General features: G+C 48.8%; 1 protein-coding gene and 1 long non-coding RNA gene across 2 annotated transcripts in view; both read right to left on the minus strand.

Annotated features, from left to right (window-relative positions):
- Window positions 1-22,794, minus strand: part of GRAP2 (GRB2 related adaptor protein 2) — a 750,180-nt gene that overhangs the window by 464,281 nt on the left and 263,105 nt on the right. The gene's annotated exons all lie outside the window — the stretch shown is intronic.
- Window positions 15,740-17,132, minus strand: LOC120945425. Its single transcript, XR_005750566.1, has 6 exons — window positions 17,041-17,132; window positions 16,864-16,944; window positions 16,690-16,744; window positions 16,443-16,573; window positions 16,173-16,334; window positions 15,740-16,071 (listed from the first exon to the last, which is right to left on the minus strand). It is a non-coding gene; the product is annotated as an uncharacterized LOC120945425 (long non-coding RNA).

Consider the following 22,794-nt stretch of genomic DNA (forward strand, 5'->3'; position numbering starts at 1 on the left):
AAACGCAGCCACCGTGCCATCAAAACGCAGGCACTGTGCCATGCCATCAAAACGCAGGCACTGTGCCATCAAAACGCAGCCACTGTGCCATCAAAACGCAGCCACTGTGCCATCAAAACGCAGTCACTGTGCCATCAAACGCAAACACTGTGCCATGCCATAAAACGCAGCCACTGTGCCATGCCATCAAAACGCAGCCACCGTGCCATTGCCCCCAATTGTCGCCACTGTGCCCCCAATTGTCGCCACTGTGCCCCCAATTGTCGCCACTGTGCCCCCAATTGTCGCCACTGTGCCCCCAATTGTAGCCACTGTGCTCCCACTTGTCGTCACTGTGCCCCCACTTGTCGCCAGTGTGCCCCCACTTGTCGTCACTGTGCCCCCACTTGTCGCCACTGTGCCCCCACCAGTGGCGGTTTGTACTCAAAATTTTTGGGGGGACGCAAACGAAAAAAATAAATAAAACAATTGTAGCCTCACTGTACCTATCAAACGCAGTCACTGTGCCATGCCATAGTGTTTAAAAGTTTTATTTCATCACAAAATATATGTATAGTTTATACTACAAAAAAATTGCTGTGCGTCGCTAAAGTGTTCGGGTTTGGCTTGATGAAAAGGTGGCACCCTACCTCCTTCTTCTCCCCCTCCTCCTCTGTGTACACAGGAAACATCACACAGCAGGAGAAGGAGGGGGGCGGGCTCAGTTCACTCCGTCTCACTCTGCAATTTGTGTGTCAGGAGTCAGGACCAGGCAGCCGGGCACTGCAGGGAGAGATACCGGCTGACTCGGCTCTCTCTCTGCCATAAAAAGTGGAGCTTGCGGCCGCGTGCGGGAACGAAAATACCCGGGAAAGGGTGAGGCTTGGGCAAATTAGGTGGCCGCACGGGGCCCCTGACTTTGCGGGGCCTAGGGCAGCCGCATAATTTGCCTAATTAGAGAGCCGCCTCTGAAGGTGGGTCCTCCCTGCGGTGCCACAGCTCCCAGACCTTATTATGGGCCTCCAGTCTGTCTTGTATTCTAGCTGTCATCCTCTCCATCAGTTCCACATCTTTAATCCTGGTAAATAGAACCTTGGGGGGGGGGGGGGAGACACCAGTGCAATGCCACCAGACAACGCGCCGCTGTAAGAACATGCCGGGTCAGTTTCTTGTAGGGAGCAGGAATGTTCAGTGGGGATAGTCCTATGTGGTGATTTAACCATATAGGCATGTTTGCCCATAGTATCCAGTCATTTATATATATATCAGAGATTAAGCCCTTCTGTGTGGAGCCCGCCAATATCAGCCTTTCGAAAGGTGTTGGGGAAAAAATTGCAGGTTTGGTGCGATAGTCAAGGCGTAATGGCGTATCTGGAAATACCCATAGAACTCCTGGCGCGGCAGATCATACTTGGCCTGCAGCTCAGCAAAAGTGCGCAGTTTGCGGGTCAGGGGGTTTACCAGGTTTCCAAAGTGGAAAAGCTTCCGTGTAGTCCATGGCAAGGACATTCGATGGGTGAGGCCATCTGGCACCTTGGGGTTGCAAGCAAAGGAGGTCAGGAGGGAGCTGTCGGAGGTCAACTTATGTTGGCGCATCAGTTTGCGCTACGTCCACCCGGGCTGGGTCATAGGGCCAAACATGCGATCCCGGTCTACCTTTGCACTTCACAGCAAGTTATTTGGGTGTACCAGGGCAAGCCATAGGTTTTCTACTTCCGTCCATTTATTATAAGAAGGCAAGGCAAACCAGGAGGCTATTGCCTTTCAGCTGATCTGCCTGATAATATTTAACTAGGTCGGGAAAGGCGAAGCCCCCATCCAAGCGCGCCGCCAGTAGTACCGAGCGGGGGATCCTATGTCGTTTTTAATTCCAAATATATTGGAGGAGGTCAGTCTGGAGTTTTCTCAGGTGGGCATAGGGCACCGGAATGGGCAGGGCCTGGAACAGGTACAGTATTTTTGGGAGAATCGTCATCTTATCGTTACAGACGCCACTTTCCCCAGTAGGGAGATGTGGTGTTTCTTCAACTGCAGGAGAAGGTCCCTGTTAGAGCAGAATAGGGGGGAAAATTCTCCTTCTAAAGGGTGGTGAATGTTGGGGTGATATGGATCCCCAAATATTTCAGGGAGGCGACCTTCCAGCTATATGGGAAGTTGGCACATAGGTAAGCTACCTCCCTGTCGGGAATATTTAACGGGAGCGCTTCTGATTTGGACGTGTTTATTTTGTAACCTGATAGAGCACCAAGTTCAAGTTCCGCATGTACGTTTGGGAGGGAGGTCCTAGGTTGAGTCAGCGTGAGGATTATGTCGTCCGAAAATAGTGACATTTAAAACTCCCGATCTCTAACCAATATGCCCCTGATGTCCGAGTTCCTATGAATAGTGGCGGCCAGGGGTTCGACGCAAAGCGCGAAAAGCAGGGGGGATAGTGGGCATCCCTGCCTAGTGCCATTAGTCACCGGGAACGAGGAGGAGAGAGCAAAGGGGGGTCCTGACTTGAGAGGAAGGAGCAGAGTATAGGTGTAGAATAGCTTGCAGGAAAGGTCCCCTAAACCCCACGTGGCATAATGTGGTGAACAGGAAGGGCCACCCAGACGATCAAAGGCTTTCTCGGTATCTAGACTAAGTAGTAGGGATTGCCGGCCCTCCCTGTTCGCCACCTCCACCAGGTCAATTATTTTCCTAGTGTTGTCCCCCGCCTGGCAGAGCGGGACAAAGCCCACCTAATCTTTATGAAAAGGGGAGGGGAGGACATAGTTCAGACGGATGGAGAGTAATTTGAATTCAACAGGGCGATTGGCCTGTAGTTGGCACAGAGGGAGGGGTCTTTATCCGGCTAAGGAATCACCGTAATAGAGCGTTGCATATCCCCAGAGACAGGGGTGTCATTAAGAAAGGCATTAAACAGTTTACACATGTGAGGGAGTCAGAGGGGGAGAAATGCTTTGTAGTATTCATAAGGGAAACAATCTGGTCCCAGGGCTCTGCTCTAAGTAATGACTCATGCGCTGATTGAGGTCAGGAGAGGGAGGGTTACTGGGGATGTCAGGGTTATTGTAGAGATTTGTGTAAAAGTCTGCAAAGGAATTCGCTATCTCTCTAGGATGGGACACCACACCAGGCATCCCAAGCCGTTCCTAATCTGGTGCAGTGTCGTGGCTTGGGTGCTGTCCCGCAACTTCCTAGCAAGGAGGAAATGGGCCTTGTTACCCTTGTCATAGTACAGTTGTCTGAGTAGGGCTTTCTCCACCTTTCACAGTGCTAGATCACCAAGAGTAGCTCTTGGGTGGATATCTTTTTACGGAGTGACAAGGTAGGGAAACTCTGTAATCGGCGCTTCAGGACCATAAGTTCCCATTCTGTTTACAATTTCACTGATAACAGAGCTAGGCATCTACCCCTCAGCACCGCCTTAGTGTGAAAGGGGTCATATCCGGAGTGTTGTTTTCCTCAAAGTAAGGATGAGCCGAACACCCCCCTGTTCGGTTCGCACCAGAACTTGCGAACACACCAAATGTTCGTGTGAACTTTAGAACCCCGTTAAAGTCTATGGGACTCGAACATTTGAAATCTAAAGTGTTCATTTTAAAGGCTAATATGCAAGTTATTGTCCTAAAAAGTGTTTGGGGACCTGGGTCCTGTCTCAGGAAACATGTTTCAATGCAAAAACGGCCGTTTTTTCAGGAGCAGTGAATTTAATAATGCTAAACGTGAAACAATAAAAGTGCAATATTACTTTAAATTTCGTACCTTGGGGGGGTGTAAAGTCAGCATGTGAAAAAGCGCATGTTTCCCATACATAGAACTGTCCCTGCACAAAGTGTCATTTCTGAAAGGAAAAAAGGCATTTAAAACCGGCTTTGCAACTCTAATGAATTGTCGGCTCTGGCAAATACAGAGATGATTCATTCATAAAAAATAAAAATAAAAAAGCTGGGGGTCCCCCCAAATTCCATTAACAGGCCCTTCAGGTCTGATATGGATATTAAGGGGAACCCCGCTGTCAATTTAAAAAAAAATGACGTGGGCTTCCCCCCAAATATCCATACCAGACCCTTCAGGTCTGGTGTGGATTTTAAGGGGAACTCCACCCCAAATTTAAAAAAAAAATGGCGTGGAGTTTCCCCAAAAATACACACCAGACCCTTATCCGAGCACGTTAAACTGGCCGGCCGCAGAAAAGAGGGGGGGACAGAGTGCGCCCCCCTCTCCTGAACCGCACCAGGCCACATGCCCTCAACATGGGGAGGATGTCCCCATGTTGATGGGGACAAGGGCCTAATCCCCACAACCCTTGCCCGGTGGTTGTGGGGGTCTGCGGGCGGGGGGCTTATCAGAATCTGGAAGACCCCTTTAACAAAGGGGACCCCCAGATCCTGGCCCCCCCAATGTGAATTGGTAATGGGGTACACTCAGGGCCGGCCTTAGGTGTTCAGGCGCCCTGTGCGAGCTAATCTTGTGGCGCCCCCCCCCCATCTTCACCCCCTCGCCCCCTGGTCACCTAAACATACACAAAGAGAAAAAAAAATATTTGTAACAAATAATTTGTTTTAATAAACAAACAGACAATTTAAGTGCGTCTCAATGGACCTTTCACACGGAGCAGCTTTTGGGCACTGAAAAAAAGACGCTCCAAAAACGCCCCTCTCCATTGAAATGAATTGAAAGCGCTGTAAAAACGCCTTACCCTTTCACACTGAGGCACTGCAAAAACGTCCTAAAACGTTAGGGTCTTAGCGGTGCTTTACCAGCACATTGGGATTGCAGATGAGGCTTCGCTTGAATAACACCTCAATAACGCTCAAATAACAGTTACGCCTTTAATTGCCCTAGATCAGGGGGTCTCCAAACTTCGGCCCAGGGGCCCTTTTCTTGCTTTTATCTGGCCCTTTGGGGCAATATTTCATCTTCTGACATAAAAAATGGGGCACAATTCCCCCTAATGACACCAACAATGGGGCACAATTCCTCCTAATGACACCAACAATGGGGCACAATTCCTCCTAATGACAGCAACAATGGGGCACAATTCCTCCTAATGACACCAACAATGGGGCTTAATTCCTCCTAATGACACCAACAATGGGGCACAATTCCTCCTAATGACACCAACAATGGGGCACAATTTCCTTCTAATAACACCAACAAAGGGGCACAATTCCTCCTCTTGCTGACACCAAAAAATGTGGCATTGTTTACTCCTGATAACGGAACATTTTTGCTATTTCCAGTGGCCACAGTCCGGCCCCCTAAAGTCTGAAGGACAGTAAACTGGCCCTTTGTTTAATAAGTTTGGAGACCCCTGCCCTAGATGATTAACCCCTTGCCAGCCAGTGTCATTAGTACAGTGATCACTGTATTAGTGTCACTGGTTCCCACAAAGTATCATATTGTCAGTCACAATATCGCAGCCCTGCTATAAGCCGCTGATCTCCGCCATTACTAGAAAAAAAAAATTCCATAAATATATCCCATAGTTTGTAGACACTTATTAGGATATTTTGTACCAACAACATTGACCTAAATCAGAGGTCTCCAAACTGCGGCCAGGGAGCCAGTATGGGGCCTTTGCTTGCTTTTATTCCGGCCCTTGGGTACAATTCCTCCTACTGCCACCAATGATGGGGCACAATTCATCCAATGACACCGATAATGGGGCACAATTTCTCCCAATGACTCCAATGATGTGACACAATTTCTCTCAATGACACCAATGATGGGACACAATTTCTCCTTACAACACCGATTATGGGGCAATCATTACTCCCATTGACACCAATTATGGGGCACAATTTCTCCCATTGACACCAAAGATGGAGCATTGTTTTTTCCCCACTGACATCAGGACATTTTGTACTCCAAATGGCCACAGCCTGGCCCTCCTGAAGCCTGAAGCACAGTAAACCAGCCCTTTGTTTAGAAAGCTTGGAGACCCCTGGCCTAAATTTATGAAAAAACTTTTAAAAAATTGGATATGTTATATAGCAGAAAGTAAAAATTTATATTTTTTTTTTTCAAATTTGGTCTTTTGTTAAAAAAAATAAAAAATAAAACACGGAAAAAATAAAATAACGCAGAGGTGATCAAATACCAAAAAAAATTTACAAATTTTATTTGTGTACAGCGTCGCATGACCGCGCAGTTGTCAGCTTAAGTTATGCAGTGCACATCACAAAAAATGGCCTGTCATGGAGGGGGGGGGGGGGGTAAATCTTCCAGAGGTCACGTGGTTAAACCGTGAATTTTTTTTGCCCAGAGTTTATTTATACTTCAGGCAATAAACCTGGGGTGTCACAAACATGAAGTGATCCTCTGTAGGAGTTTTCCATATGACAGAGGTGCAGACATAGGCGGGGGTACCAGTACAGGCCAATTACCGACTGCCTAAAGTATAAATAAACTCTGGGACAAAAATTGGACCTCTGGAAGATTTCCCCCCCCCCCCTTTTCATGATAGGCCATGTTTTGCTATGTGCGCTGCTTAAAGTGGAGGTTCAACAAAAAAAAAAAAAAAATATCATTGCATTTAGGCTATTTAGTAGAATGAGAATCGGCATTTGTTTTTTAAAAATGCTAGCGGGACATACCTTTTTCTATATAGATGATCAACGCGGCAAATAACAAATAAATATATAAGACATAAAAATCAATAGTACCCTACTGGATATTGCACCCAAAAGCACAAGTGCTGAAAATATAGAAAATTGTGCAAACAAAGCAAGATAATTCCACATGTAGATATAGTTCATGTAGTAGCAATATCCAAATAAGATGCCCCTGCTGGGTACTGCAACCAAATGCACCAGTGCTGTAAAACATCTAAATATGCGCAAATATGGTGAATAAATAGATAAACCAAATATATTTCATAGGATAATAAAGTTCCTCAATAAAGTGTCCTTTTTTGTGTTTCACATCCCACATCAATGTGTCCAAGCAAATAAATACATCAAACAGATCCCAGCGATGATAGAAATGCATATATGACGGTGTGATCACTCCCATGTGTGCTAACAGCTCACCTCAGACCTCACATCAAGACCTTTGATTTTTTACAGCACTGGTGCTTTTGGTTACAATATCCAGTAGGTTAAGATTGTCTTAAGCCCCATGCACACGAGACGCTGCTAAACTCGAGTTCAGAGGCATTTGGGCATTTTTTTCAACTGCCCCTGAACACATTTAATGTTATCCTATGTGTCCATGCACACAATCACGTTTTTTGGCGTTTCAAAGCAGTTGGGTTTAGGGCCGTTTTTCCAAACCCAAAATTTTGGGTTCAGAAGCATTCAGCTTTTGCGTTTTAGACGCAAATCACGGCAAATCGCGGCAAAACGCGGTACCGGCGTTTTGCCGCGATTTCGTCTATAGGCGTTTTTAAAGGTGACCTATTTTTTTACATTAGAAATTTCAAAAATGATGGCAAATGATGAAAAACCATAAAAAAAAAACATAAAAAATGTAATTGCTTGTATTGCATTGTGGACAATCCACAACTTGTGGCAGGTGACGTGGCCAGTGGACAATCCACAACTTGTGGCAGGTGACATGGCCAGGTGACGTGGCAAGTGGACAACCCACAACTTGTGGTTGGTGACGTGGCCAGATGATGTGGCAGGTGACGTGGCCAGGTCACGTGGCCAGTGGACAATCCACAACTTGTGGCAGGTAACATGGCCAGGTGACGTGGCAAGTGTACAATCCACAACTTGTGGTAGGTGACGTGGCCAGGTGACGTGGCAGGTGATGTGGCCAGGTGACGTGGCAGGTGACGTAGCCAAGTGACATGGCAAGTGGACAATCCACAACTTGTGGCAGGTAACGTGGCCAGGTGACATGGCAGGTGACGTGGCTTGGTGACGTGGCCAGTGGACAATCCACAACTTGTGGCAGGTGACGTGGCAGTTGACGTGGCCAGTGGACAATCCACAACTTGTGGCAGGTGACGTGGCCAGGTGATGTGGCAGGTGACGTGGCCAGGTGACATGGCAAGTGGACAATCCACAACTTGCGGCAGGTGACGTGGCCAGTGGACAATCCACAACTTGTGGCAGGTGGGGTGGCCAGGTGACATGGCAGATGACGTGGCAAGTGGACAATACACAACTTGAGGCAGGTGACGTGGCAAGTGGACAATCCACAACTTGTTGTAGGTGACGTGGCCAGGTGATGTGGCAGGTGACGTGGCCAGTGGACAATCCACAACTTGTGGCAGGTGACGTGGCCAGGTGATGTGGCAGGTGGCGTGGCCAGTGGACAATACACAACTTGTGGCAGGTGATGTGGCCAGGTGACGTGGCAGGTGACAGCCAGGTGACATGGCAAGTGGACAATCCACAACTTGTGGCAGGTAACGTGGCCGGGTGACATGGCAGGTGACGTGGCTAGGTGACGTGGCCAGTGGTCAATCCACAACTTGTGGCAGGTGATGTGGCCAGGTGATTTGGCAAGTGCATAATCCACTTGTGGCAGGTGACGTGGCAAGTGGACAATCCACAACTTGTGGCAGGTGTCGTGGTCAGGTGACGTGGCAAGTGGACAATCCACAACTTGTGGCAGGTGACGTGGCCAGTTGATGTGGCAGGTGACGTGGCCAGTGGACAATCCACAACTTGTGGCAGGTGACGTGGCCAGGTGACGTGGCAGATGACGTGGCAAGTGGACAATTCACAACTTGGCAGGTGACGTGGCCAGTTGATGTGGCAGGTGATGTGGCCAGTGGACAATCCACAACTTGTGGCAGGTGACGTGGCCAGGTGACATGGCAGGTGACGTGGCCAGGTGACGTGGCCAGTGGACAATCCACAACTTGTGGCAGGTGACGTGGCCAGTTGATGTGGCAGGTGACGTGGCCAGTGGACAATCCACAACTTGTGGCGGGTGACGTGGCCAGGTGATGTGGCAGGTGACGTGGCCAGGTGACATGGCAAGTGGACAATCCACAACTTGCGGGAGGTGACGTGGCCAGGTGACGTGGCAGGTGACAGCCAGGTGACGTGGCCAGTGGACAATCCACAACTTGTGGCAGGCGGCGTGGCCAGGTGACGTGGCAAGTGGACAATTCACAACTTGGCAGGTGACGTGGCCAGTTGATGTGGCAGGTGACGTGGCCAGTGGACAATCCACAACTTGTGGCAGGTGACGTGGCCAGTTGACGTGGCAGGTGGCGTGGCCAGTGAACAATCCACAACTTGTGGCAGGTGACGTGGCCAGGTGACGTGGCAGGCTACGTGGCCAGGTGACGTGGCAGGTGACGTGGCCAGGTGACATGGCAAGTGGACAATCCACAACTTGTGGCAGGTGACGTGGCCAGGTGACATGGCAGGTGACGTGGCAGGTGGCGTGGCCAGTGGACAATCCACAACTTGTGGCAGGTGACGTGGCCAGGTGACGTGGCAGGTGACATAGCCAGGTGACGTGGCCAGTGGACAATCCACAACTTGTGGCAGGTGGCGTGGCCAGGTGATGTGGCAAGTGGACAATTCACAACTTGGCAGGTGACGTGGCCAGTTGATGTGGCAGGTGACGTGGCCTGTGGACAATCCACAACTTGTGGCAGGTGACGTGGCCAGGTGACGTGGCAGGTGACGTGGCCAGGTGACGTGGCAAGTGACACGCTAAATACACGTACACTGCTGCTCTCTCAGCTGCTCTGGTCTCACAAAATAGCTGAAATGGTTAAATAATATTGTTTTTTGAGCTTAGGGAGGGTCTTATGATGTTTCTTAACCAAATGCTTATAAACGCAAACGCGGTAAAACGCCGCAAAATTCGCGGCAAAAACGGGCGTTTTAAATGCCGGTTTTTGCGTTTGAAAACTTGTGTTTAGATGAGTTTGCATTTGCTTCTCGTGTGCATGGGGCCTTATTGTATTTATTTGTTATGTGCACATTCACTTGAACTTTATTGATGAATTTGATCTGTATATAAGGAAATTTTTATTTTTATCAGTTTATTCTGCTTTGTTTGCACATTTTTAATTATGTGCAGCACTGGTGTTCTTAGTTGTAATATAACCCAGTAGTGTGCTAATGATCTCTGTTATGGGTGTTCCTTATGTTATTTCTTTTTTTCCATCAAAAAAGTTTTTATTGAGCAAAACAACAATTCACATGGTATACAAAAAGCATTCAGGTACAGTAAGCATCAGGTGGTAATAGAATGCAAAGAAAAAAAAAATGGGCCATACAGTAAGAAGGAGCATGACATGCAGCAATAAATATACTTAAAAGTCTAGGAACAGGTTAAGGATGAATTCAGCCACTTGTCCCATATCTTTTCATATTTGGCCGGGCAGCCCCTGTGGGAATAGACCAGTTTTTTATACGGTAGTACACTGTTGACCTCTGCCAGCCAGTGGGAGAACTCTGGGGGGTCCGAACGCATCCATACCCGTGCTATAACCTTTCTAGCTGTAAACAGTGTCTCATGCAGGAATATCTTTAGAAACGTATTCATCTCTGCATCCGGGAATATACCCAGAAGGCATGGTTTTGGCTGCAAAGTTATGGGGGATCCCATCTTGTCATGTAGGAACTTCACCACCTGTTCCCAGAAGGCCTGGATCTTAACGCACTGCCATATCAGATGGAAGAAAGTACCCGTATCCCGGGCACACATTGGACAAACATTGGGGAAGTCTTGTCTGTATTTAGAGATCCTGAGGGGTGTAAGATAGGCTCTGTTCAGGATAAAGGTTTGTGTGAGGCGGTCTGTCAGCTTAGGGGAAACCAGTTTGCATGCATCTGGGGCATCGCTCCATTCATCATCTTCCATTGGACCCACCTCCCCCACCCACCTGGACTTCAGGGCGTAGGCGGACACCGTCGCGCTCGGGAGCGTGATCATGGTGTGAAATTGGGTGATTAATTTTTTTGGGTCAGGGTACTTAATTGTGGCCATCAGGGGATTGTCGGCCAGTACCAGGTCGTCCTGGGGAAACTGAGCCCGAAAGGCGTGTCGCAGTTGGGCGTAGCGGAATAGCATATGGTCGGGCAGGTCGTACTCAGCTTGCAGTATATTAAAGTGTTTAAGTTTTCCACCTCTAGTGACGTGTGACAGATAGTATATCCCCCTAGAACTCCACATTTCAGTGTCGCGAATGCGCTCTAGCTCCGGTAGGGCAGTGTTGTGCCACAGGGAGGTGTAGACGTGCAGGGTCGAGATGCCCAGCCTGTCTGAAACCACACTCCACACCCTTCTGTAATGATACAGCAGGGAATGGCGGTCCCCCGTCAGTCTCGCCCCCCCGTTATTGCCTCTAGGGGGTCGCCCGTCGACTGAGTCCATGCAGGGCACAGGAGCCTGAGGAATCTGATCCTGTCAACCTTGTCTACATGGAATAGTTGCGACAGTTGGGCAGCCAGGTAATACGCGTTAAAGTCAGGTAGTGCCAGTCCAGCCAGGTCTGTGGGTTTTTTTAGTTTATGCCAGGGGAGCTTGTGCCTCGCTGAGCCCCAGATGAATGGTTTGAGGAGGGCCTCCATCTGCTTGAAGCACCGAAGCACCAGGTAAACCGGCGAATGCCATACCATGTATAGAACCTTTGGCAGCAAGACCATTTTCACTAAATTTATGCGACCCGTAACTCCCAGTGGGAGACGAGCCCAGACCTGAGTTCTCTGTTTGAGCATATCATACAGTGGCGTGACATTCAGTGAGATATAGTCTGCCGGGTCTCTGGTGGTTCGGATTCCTAGGTACTTAATTTCAGCGACCCTTTGCAGAGGAAGCAAAGCCCTGTCACCAGTCACCGGGTAGCTGTCCAGTGGGAGAATTTGGGATTTATCCCAGTTGATTCTGAGTCCCGAGAAAGCGCCGAAGCGCTCTATCAGGGCCAGAGCCACCGGGAGGGAGTCAGTAGAGTCGTCCAGGTATAGCAATGTGTCGTCAGCGTACGTACTTATTCTTTCCTCCACTCCATCCCTCCACAGTCCCGTTATGCCAGGGTGGGTGCGTATAGCAATCGCCAGCGGTTCTGCCGCCAGTGCATACAGCAGCGGCGACAGGGGACAGCCCTGCCTCGTGCCCCCTCATAAAGGAAATCGGTCCGATGGCCACCCGTTAGCCAGTACTCTGGCCACTGGGTCCTGATAGAGGAGTTTCACCCAACGAATGAATCTAGGGCCTAGTCCAAATTTTGCAAGACATGTCCAGAGGTACCACCACTCCACTGAATCGAACGCCTTGGCGGTGTCCAGGGCGACTATTATTCTGGAGCCTGTGTTGTCATGTGGGGCCTGAAGGTTGATGAACAGCCTCCTAAGATTGAAGGAGGTGTTCCGCCCTGGCATGAAACCCACCTGATCAACGTGCACAAGGGAAAGGATCACGGTGTTAAGGCGGGCTGAGAGCACTTTGGCCAATACCTTAATGTCCACCTGTAGCCGGGAAATGGGGCGATATGACTCGGGTAGGTGAGGGTCCTTCCCTGGCTTGGGGATCAGCACTATGGTCGCTTCCCTCATTGATGGTGGGAGTTCGGAACCATCAAAGATGGAGTTGTATAGGGCAAGGAGTCTAGGGACTAAAGTATCAGCGTAGGTGGAGTAGAACTCGGCCGGCAGGCCGTCTGACCCCGGAGCTTTAGATTTCGGGAGGCCAGCCAAAGCAGCGGAGATCTCCTCCACCGTCAGCGGCTCCTCAAGTGTCTGAGTCTGTTGTGCGGTTAGTCGGGGGATCGATAGGTCGGTCAGAAACGTTTCCGATAGGGAGTCGTCGTTTGGAGCTACCGTGTCATAAAGGGAAGAGAAGAAATCTCGAAACATAGTGGTCACCTGCTCCGGGTCCGTTACAAGGTCCCCTGCTGGGGAGCGCAGGGAGATCACTACTGGAGGTCTCTCCTCACAGTGCACCAAGTAGGCGAGTAACTTTCCTGCTCTCTCCCCATGTTCGAACGTCCTTTGTTTAAGAAAAAAAAGTTTACGCCTTGATTTCTCGTAGTGCAGCTGGTCAGCCGCCCTGGTACAGAGCCTAAGCTCTGCAGCCAGGTCGGCTGTCGGATTGGCAGTGTATTCCCTTTCTTTTGCCTCAGTGAGTTTCGTGGCCTTATCCAGTGCCTCCGCAGACACAGTCTTAATGGAGTTTATGCGGGAGGAGAGTGTCATGCGAGCATGTAGTTTAAAGGCCTCCCAAACTGCCCGGGGGGATGCAGATCCAGAGTTATTAGCAAAGTATTGCTCCCGCTCTGCGGCCAGGTCCGCATCCCCCGGAAGCAGGGTCAGCCAAAATGGGTTTAACCGCCATGAGGGCGGTGGACGGGCCTGGGGCAGTGACAGTTCCGCCCAACAGGGACAGTGGTCAGAAAGGGATCGGGGGGAAAAGCCAGTGGCCCTGATTCTAGGGAGGAGTGGTTTATATACTAAGATCAAGTCTATACGGGACATAGAGTAGTGTGAGGTCGAGAAACAAGAGTATGCCCTATCCGAGGGGTGGCTATATCTCCATGCATCAACGAGATTAAAGTCTGCGAGAAGCCTCGCGAATCTCATGGGGCGCGACTCCATCGGCGCGGCCTGATCCCCGGCCATTCTATCCAGGGAGAGGTCTAGTACATTGTTGAAATCACCCAACCAGATTGCTGGTATGTCAGGGTGCAGGGCCATAAAATCAAATCCAGACACTAACACAGTGGACTGAAATGGGGGCGGGATGTAAATTGCCATTAGGAGGAACATATCCCCATACATTTTACCTTTCAAGAAAACGTACCTGCCCTGCGGATCTATCACTGAATCCTGGAGTTCAAAATGCGCCCTTTTGGCGATGAGCACCGAGACCCCTCTGGAGTGAGAGGTGTGAACCGAGTGGAAACCCCAGCCCACCCAAGGTCGCCGAAGCGTCCTCTGGGCCAAGCCTTCGGCATGCGTCTCCACAAGGACCACAGCATCTGCCCTCAGTTTTTTAAGCACCGCAAAAATTGCAGAGCGTTTGATCGGGTTTCTCATCCCACGGACATTCCAGGTTAAAAACCTCAAAACCCCCCTCCCTGCATCTGACCTCTTGGTGAACTTGCTTGCAGTAACTTCTCTGGCTCCTAATGGCTCCAGCTTAAAAGCATGTATCTCCAGCCGGACCCCGCCATGACTGAGGACAGGTGAGGGGGGGGGGCTCGGGGGTGGCAACGAGAGATGAGGGATGTGAGGAGAGATAAGATCGCACTGACTTAGTGACTTGCAGTGAGAGATGTAAGAGGTGGAGGGGGCGGAACCAGCTCACAGAGCAGCAGGGACAGGGAGAAGACTCGCGCTGCTTGGAGGCAGTCTGGATGCGATGTTCTATGGAGAGCTGATGGCCCGCCCATTCAACTCTTTTTTTTTTCACAGTCCCTTCCCTCAAGTGCCCTGGCGAGATGTGACAGCCGCACGGCGGCCGTATTGTCCAAGGCGCCTTGTGCGATCGCACAACCCGCACAACGCAAAGGCCGGCCCTGGGTACACTGTACCTCTACCATTTCACGAAGGAAGTGTAAACAGTTAAAAAAAAAAACACACAGACACCGTAGAAAAAAATCCTTTATTAATAAAAAAAATAAAAATCCAGCGATGTGAATCCACTCTCGGCTCGGCCCCCTGCTCCAACGTCTTCTATCCAGCGATGGATGATCTCTCCAGCGACAGATGATCAGCGGTCCGGTCCAGCGATGAGAAGATCCATCCGTCCAGAGCGCAGCAGGCGAGCTCCACTCTCTGCTGGACACAGCCCAGCGGAATGACGCGCTGGAGCTGTGACATTTCTTATATAGGGGAAGCGGCCACCCGTCACGTGACCCCGCCCCCTCTGACGCACCCTCGTACGTCACTGGGAAAGACCCCACTCCTGAGACCTCTTGTAAAGGGGTCTTCCAGATTCCCTCTGTGTCTGGGGGCTCTTTTTTGATAATCCTATATATCTAATAAATTTATACTTTTTTACCAACTTGTACATTGTTTATATTGTGCTGCAACACAAAGCCCCTAGGGGGTAAATTTCCTTTTTTTCCATCTTTTTAAGGAGTGACAAGGTAGGGAAACTCTGTAATCGGCGCTTCAGGACCATAAGTTCCCATTCTGTTTACAATTTCACCGATAATAGAGCTAGGCATCTATCCCTCAGCACCGCCTTAGTGTGAAAGGGGTCATATCCGGGGTGTTGTTTTCCTCAAAGTAGTATTTTAAGGTGGACTCCAGCTCGGATTTCGAGGGGAGGTGCTGAAGGAGAAACGTGTTCAGACACCAGTTATAGGGTCTGCTAATGGGGGAGCCAAGATCTAAAGTCAGGAGGACTGGGGCATGGTCAGACCAGGAAATCAGATGTATCTGCGCTGCGCGAGTCAATTGCAGAGCTGAGTTATTGACAAAGAAGTTGTCAGGGAACTCCTGTAAGGCGTTTTGCACATAGACGTGCGCAAGCGCATAGCCTTTGCCATAGAATGGCTCACAGGCACGCGCATGCGTGCCAGAGCTCGCAATTGCGGGCATGCATGCGTACAGATACGGGCACGCATGCACATGTACAAGCCTAATTCAGTTTGGCGCCAGACAGCCTATTTAAAGGGAGTCTGGGCTCTTGTGCCTTGCTGACTGATCTTCAGCTTTTTTCTGAATCCTGCTCTGATCCTGTATGTCTTCCCAGTATTCTGACCCGGCTTGCTCCTGACCTTGGCTCTGTGTTCTGTTCCTGTACTGATGTCCACCCCTAACCCGGCTCCGTTCCTGACTCTGGCTCTGTCTATGATTCGGTACCTCACTGCCCGCTTGCTGACGAACCTGGCTATCCATGAGACCTTGCTCCTGTCTATGTTCCTGAAAGGGAAACGTATCTTATAATGGAAGACCCTGATACGTTACCAACACCCCTTGATTAAGCTAGGAAAGAGGAGAGGTTCCCCCAGGGTGGGGCTTTAACGGTAACAATGATTGGAGAAAGTATAAGGTATAGTAAAATTTATTATGAAAGAATACAAAACAAAAATTATGACAAGCAACAAGATTGTTTAAAAACAAGGTACGTCACTAAGTGGTGTGTATGTCCGCAGGGATGAGTTCAGGCCCTACGCGTTTCAGGAGTTCCGTCCCTTCTTCAGGGGCCAGAGTCCATGCGACAATTATACTGTATGCGGTAAAAGATTATAATAAAGCAAATTAACATGTATTCATATATCGGAAAGGAAAGCAAAAATTTAAAATCTACACATTACATTAAACACATACCCATCACCACGTATGTAGACCAAAAGGACCGAAGAACACCGTAGTACCAATTTCCTAAGGTGGATAGGGAGCCAACCAAGGGGACACAGAAACGGGTCCCAGAACTCCTGAGGACAAACCCTGGGCGAGCAGAAGGAGATGTGGAAGAGAACCACACGGCTCCTGCAAAGTAGAAAAAATGATAGCAGTATGGCAAAAAGTGGACATAACTAATGTCGATGTAGAACAATACCAAATGTATAGGAGCACCAGGATTAGGGGAGTATATACCTGTAACAGAACTTAGATTGCTTGGAGTAGAGCAGGGAAGCAGTCAAAGGGCAAAAATATGGTCCCAAACGTTTAAAACATAGCCAAGCAACTTGACTCCAGACTTGAATCTATTTATATAGGTGGAGCTCCTAAAAGCATCAAACAAGAAAAGGATGGTAAGAAATAAAAGTCAAGAGTTAATTGCGGCGCATACAAAAATGATGCTGCACGTGAGTTGCATAAACAGCCCATGATAGTTGCATACCTACAGGGAAGTAGGAGGTAAATCCCAATTTAATTTATTTGTATGGGTAGGACTCCTAAAAAAATCAAAGGAGAAAAAAGTTTAATGTAAATTGGTAATGACGGGTTAATTTTAGCACATAAAAACTGGTGCTGAACGTAGATTACACTGGAAGCCCAAAAATTTGCTGCATACCTGCAATGGAGCAGGGGGTGAGCCAGGGACGGTCCCAGAAGTTCAGATGGACAGTAGTGTGACAACACAAGATATCCAACTCTGTAGAAAACACATGAGTATTTAGATCATTAGGGGGAGGACTTGGGAGGTAAAGCCCAGCAAGTCTCCATAGTAAAAAACGTTAGGCAGGCTTACCAAACCGGGAGGATATTAGTAGGTGACAGCAATCAGCCGGTGCTGTCCTAGTGCGGCCGCTCTTAGAAATAAATAGCTGCCTGGTAATTAGGGGAGGGACAGGGGAGACAACGCCCCCTGCATCCGATTGGCGGCAGGTAAAGTATAGCGCCGTATGAACTATCGAATGTATGGGGAAGGTAGTGGGCGGGCTTGTAGGCGGCGGTTCCTGGCGTGTGATGTCACCGCGCCCTTCCGAGCAGCAGACCGCCCAGCATTAGGGCGGGGCGACAACACAGAGGCAGGGGGGAGTGCCTATGATGACTGAAGAACGCCCAGCACGTACATAGAATAGGGAAGTGCATGCCGTGTGGAACAGATACACACACAGGTGGTGTCCACTGACAGGGAGCGCTGTCATGGCAACCTAGAAAGTATACAGACGAAGGGCTGCTCTAAAACTGTTATAAAGGCAGGCAAAGGCATGTTCATGGGGGGTAATAGAGGCTGGATGATGGCAAGTTTGGAGAAGGTATTGGATTTGTTAGAAAGTGGTGAAATACATTATCCTATAAATGGTGACCAATAGAATTACATTGTTTACCAGGTTATATGTTATACATAAAAAGCGCCCAAAAAGGGTCCAGGGAAGACGGGTAGAGATGGTAATAGCCCCACCCGAGGGGAAAATGAGTTTTCCCCAAGGGATGGGAAGAGATCCCACGCTAGACCCGGTTCCCTGCTGGCGCTAAAGAGGACCCAGAAGGTCACAGACCACAAGTGGTATGGACCAAGGTCTCGAGTATGCCAACCCCCAGGGGGCACCTGGGGGTAGGCTTACGTGCGCCAGGCCTGCGGAGAACAAAAGCACCCTGAAATAAACAGCGACATATGAAGGAGACACTCTACATGAAATGTGCGAGCAGCGACATGGTCCCAATTGTAGTAACACATGAACAGTGAATAAAAATGAGCACCCCTAAACATGATTGGACAAAACCTGTAAAAAAACACAACATCTAGAAAAGCCAGAGCACACAATGTGGGCAGAACAAAAAGGTACCTAGGTACTGTCAAGGATCGTGACAGAGGATCTTAGTCTTTTTCACAGCCACCGGATGCAAAACCCTCCAGGAAAGGTCTGAAACTAATCAGATCATTAAGACCTGGGGGAATGTTCACACCAAGGTTGGCGATCCAACGGGTTTCATGTTGAAGTAGTATTTTGTTCCAGTCGCCACTCCTAGTGTTTGGATGGATCCTGTCCAGAATAAGAAAATTGGCTCCCACAAACTTGCCTCCGTGATGCCGCAAAATGTGCCTGCCTAGTGGCAAATCTGGGTTAGCTGTTTTCATTGAGTGGATGTGTCTTAGGGCACATATGTGAAATGATAGTTTAGTTTTACCGATGTAAAATCTGTCACAGCTGCAAGTAAGTAAGTATACCACCCCTGCAGTTTTGCAATTGGCAAAATGTCGAGGCCGGTATGGTCGACCATTAGGTAGGATGACATTGGCTTTGGTGTTCATGTATCGACAGATGGAACACCCCCCACAGGTGAAGGTCCCACAGCGTTTACATAGGTCCTTTCTAAAGGTGCCCCTGAATTCGCTGGAGACCAGCTGGTCCCTGAGGGAGGATGCCCGTCGATACGTGATCGCAGGTTCTGTTGGTACAAATGGGCTCAGGTTGGGGTCAATAGATAAGAGGTGCCAACATTTTTTAATGATTGACCTGACTTGTTGGTGCTGGCCATGGTATTTGGTGATAATCCTAAGAGTATCACTAGTGGTCTTTTTTTGTTGGTTGGGCTTAAATAACAGATTTGTTCTGGTCTGTCCATCTGCGCGTTTAAAGGATTTTTTTAGAGATTTCTTGGAGTATCCTCTTAGTAAGAGTCTATCTCTCAATGCAGCAGCTTCGGATAGGAAAACCTCCTGGTTTGAGCAATTGCGCTTGAGGCGCAAGTATTGACTATAAGGGATTGATTTAATGAGTGCTGCCGGATGAGCACTGGTGGCGTGTAGCACTGTGTTGCCCGCTGTGGGTTTCCTGTATAAACCAGTGGAAAGGCCGCCCTCAAGGTTTTTTGATAGGAGCCTGTCCAAAAATGCAATTTCGGAATTGCTGCTAGATACTGTGAACTTCAGGTTGAAGTCATTAGAGTTCATAGTAGACATAAACAAATCCAGCTCAGCAACGGACCCCTCCCACAGCATGAGGATATCATCAATGTATCGGAACCAGGCCGATACATGGTGAATCCACGGCCTAGCACCCCTGCTGGAAAGAAAGGAGTGGTACAGGTTGGCATACGATGGGGCACACAAAGTCCCCATCGCAACCCCCTGTACCTGGAGGAAGTAGGAACCGTCAAACGAAAAAACACCATGTTCAAGGACGAATTCAAGTGCCATGACAAGAAAATCGCCTAATTTGTGATCCCTTTGAAAAATGGAGGAGATAACATGCCTGATGGCCGCCACCCCAAGGGTATGGGGGATGGAGCTATACAAAGCTTCAACATCTATAGCTACCAATAGTGTATCACTTGATATATGCAGGGAATCAACTTTTTGTAGTAGATTAATGGTGTCCTTAATGTAGGACGGGAGTTTTATTACAAAGGGCCGTAGATGTGTGTCGATGAAAATGCTGAGATTTTCGGTAAGGGCACCATTGCCCGACACTATAGGCCTCCCTGGGGGGTCAGTGAGGCTTTTGTGGACCTTGGGTAGGCAGTAAAAAGTTGGTATTCTTGGGTATTTGGTCCAAAGGAATTCCCAGGTGTCCTGATTGATCGCACCCTGAGCAAAAGCTCCATCAATAAGCGCATAGAACTGTGTCTCAAATTTGAGAATACTCGACATGGGTATGGACATGTACCACTCGGTATTAGAAAGAATTTTTTGACACATGTTCCTATATTTGCGTTTGGAGTATAAACTTTTAAATAATAATTTTCGTGCAAAAAGATGCAGGTCTTTGGTGATCTCAAAAGTATCAAGTTGGGATTCAGGACAGAAAGTGAGACCCTTGGGGTGGCGGCCATCAGGCATGTTATCTCCTCCATTTTTCAAAGGGATCACAAATTAGGCGAATTTCTTGTCATGGCACTTGAATTCGTCCTTGAACATGGTGTTTTTTCGTTTGGTTCCTACTTCCTCCAGGTACAGGGGGTTGCGATGGGGACTTTGTGTGCCCCATCGTATGCCAACCTGTACCTGGGGGAATGGGAGCACTCCTTTCTTTCCAGCAGGGGTGCTAGGCCGTGGATTCATCATGTATCGGCCTGGTTCTGATACATTGATGATATCCTCATGCTGTGGGAGGGGTCCGTTGCTGAGCTGGATTTGATTATGTCTACTATGAACTCTAATGACTTCAACCTGAAGTTCACAGTATCTAGCAGCAATTCCGAAATTGCATTTTTGGACGGGCTCCTATCAAAAAACCTTGAGGGCGGCCTTTCCACTGGTTTATACAGGAAACCCACAGCGGGCAACACAGTGCTACACGCCACCAGTGCTCATCCGGCAGCACTCATTAAATCAATCCCTTATAGTCAATACTTGCGCCTCAAGCGCAATTGTTCAAACCAGGAGGTTTTCCTATCCGAAGCTGCTGCATTGAGAGATAGACTCTTACTAAGAGGATACTCCAAGAAATCTCTAAAAAAATCCTTTAAACGCGCAGATGGACAGACCAGAACAAATCTGTTATTTAAGCCCAACCAACAAAAAAAGACCACTAGTGATACTCTTAGGATTATCACCAAATACCATGGCCAGCACCAACAAGTCAGGTCAATCATTAAACATTTTGGCACCTCTTATCTATTGACCCCAACCTGAGCCCATTTGTACCAACAGAACCTGCGATCACGTATCGACGGGCATCCTCCCTCAGGGACCAGCTGGTCTCCAGCGAATTCAGGGGCACCTTTAGAAAGGACCTATGTAAACGCTGTGGAACCTTTACCTGTGGGGGGTGTTCCATCTGTCGATACATGAACACCAAAGCCAATGTCATCCTACCTAATGGTCGACCATACCGGCCTCGACATTTTGCCAATTGCAAAACTGCAGGGGTGGTATACTTACTTACTTGCAGCTGTGACAGATTTTACATCGGTAAAACTAAACTATCATTTCACATACGTGCCCTAAGACACATCCACTCAATGAAAACAGCTAACCCAGATTTGCCACTAGGCAGGCACATTTTGCGGCATCACGGAGGCAAGTTTGTGGGAGCCAATTTTCTTATTCTGGACAGGATCCATCCAAACACTAGGGGTGGCGACTGGAACAAAATACTACTTCAACATGAAACCCGTTGGATCGCCAACCTTGGTGTGAACATTCCCCCAGGTCTTAATGATCTGATTAGTTTCAGACCTTTCCTGGAGGGTTTTGCATCCGGTGGCTGTGAAAAAGACTAAGATCCCCTGTCACGATCCTTGACAGTACCTAGGTACCTTTTTGTTCTGCCCACATTGTGTGCTCTGGCTTTTCTAGATGTTGTGTTTTTTTACAGGTTTTGTCCAATCATGTTTAGGGGTGCTCATTTTTATTCACTGTTCATGTGTTACTACAATTGGGACCATGTCGCTGCTCGCACATTTCATGTAGAGTGTCTCCTTCATATGTCGCTGTTTATTTCATGTGAAATGTCTCCTTTACATCAATTTTTAATTTAGAATTATATTTGGATCGTCCCTGTTTTTTATCCCCCCCTCCCCTTGTTTTGGGCCACTGGGACCATAGTTGCACCATTGGTGCCAACACCACCCCCCTTCCCCCCCTTTTTCCCATGGGGGGCAGGGTGCTTTTGTTCTCCGCAGGCCTGGCGCACGTAAGCCTACCCCCAGGTGCCCCCTGGGGGTTGGCATACGTGAGACCTTGGTCCATACCACTTGTGGTCTGTGACCTTCTGGGTCCTCTTTAGCGCCAGCAGGGAACCGGGTCTAGCGTTGTGATCTCTTCCCATCCCTTGGGGAAAACTAATTTTCCCCTCGGGTGGGGCTATTACCATCTCTACTCGTCTTCCCTGGACCCTTTTTGGGCGCTTTTTATGTATAACATATAACCTGGTAAACAATGTAATTCTATTAGTCACCATTTATAGGGTAATGTATTTCACCACTTTCTAACAAATCCAATACCTTCTCCAAACTTGCCATCATCCAGCCTCTATTACCCCCCATGAACATGCCTTTGCCTGCCTTTTATAACAGTTTTAGAGCAGCCCTTCGTCTGTATACTTTCTAGGTTGCCATGACAGCGCTCCCTGTCAGTGGACACCACCTGTGTGTGTATCTGTTCCACACGGCATGCACTTCCCTATTCTATGTACGTGCTGGGCGTTCTTCAGTCATCATAGGCACTCCCCCCTGCCTCTGTGTTGTCGCCCCGCCCTTGCTGGGCGGTCTGCTGCTCGGAAGGGCGGGGTGACATCACACGCCGGGAAACGCCGCCTACAAGCCCGCCCACTACCTTCCCCATACATTCGATAGTTCATACGGCGCTATACTTTACAATCGGATGCAGGGGGCGTTGTCTCCCCTGTCCCTCCCCTAATTACCAGGCAGCTATTTATTTCTAAGAGCGGCCGTACTAGGACAGCGCCGGCTGATTGCTGTCACCTACTAAAATCCTCCCTGTTTGGTAAGCCTGCCTAACGTTTTTTACTATGGAGACTTGCTGGGCTTTACCTCCCAAGTCCTCCCCCTAATGATCTAAATACTCATGTGTTTTCTACAGAGTTGGATA

This window comes from Rana temporaria, chromosome 7 (genome assembly GCF_905171775.1).
Source record: "Rana temporaria chromosome 7, aRanTem1.1, whole genome shotgun sequence".
NCBI classification, from domain to species: Eukaryota; Metazoa; Chordata; class Amphibia; order Anura; family Ranidae; genus Rana; species Rana temporaria.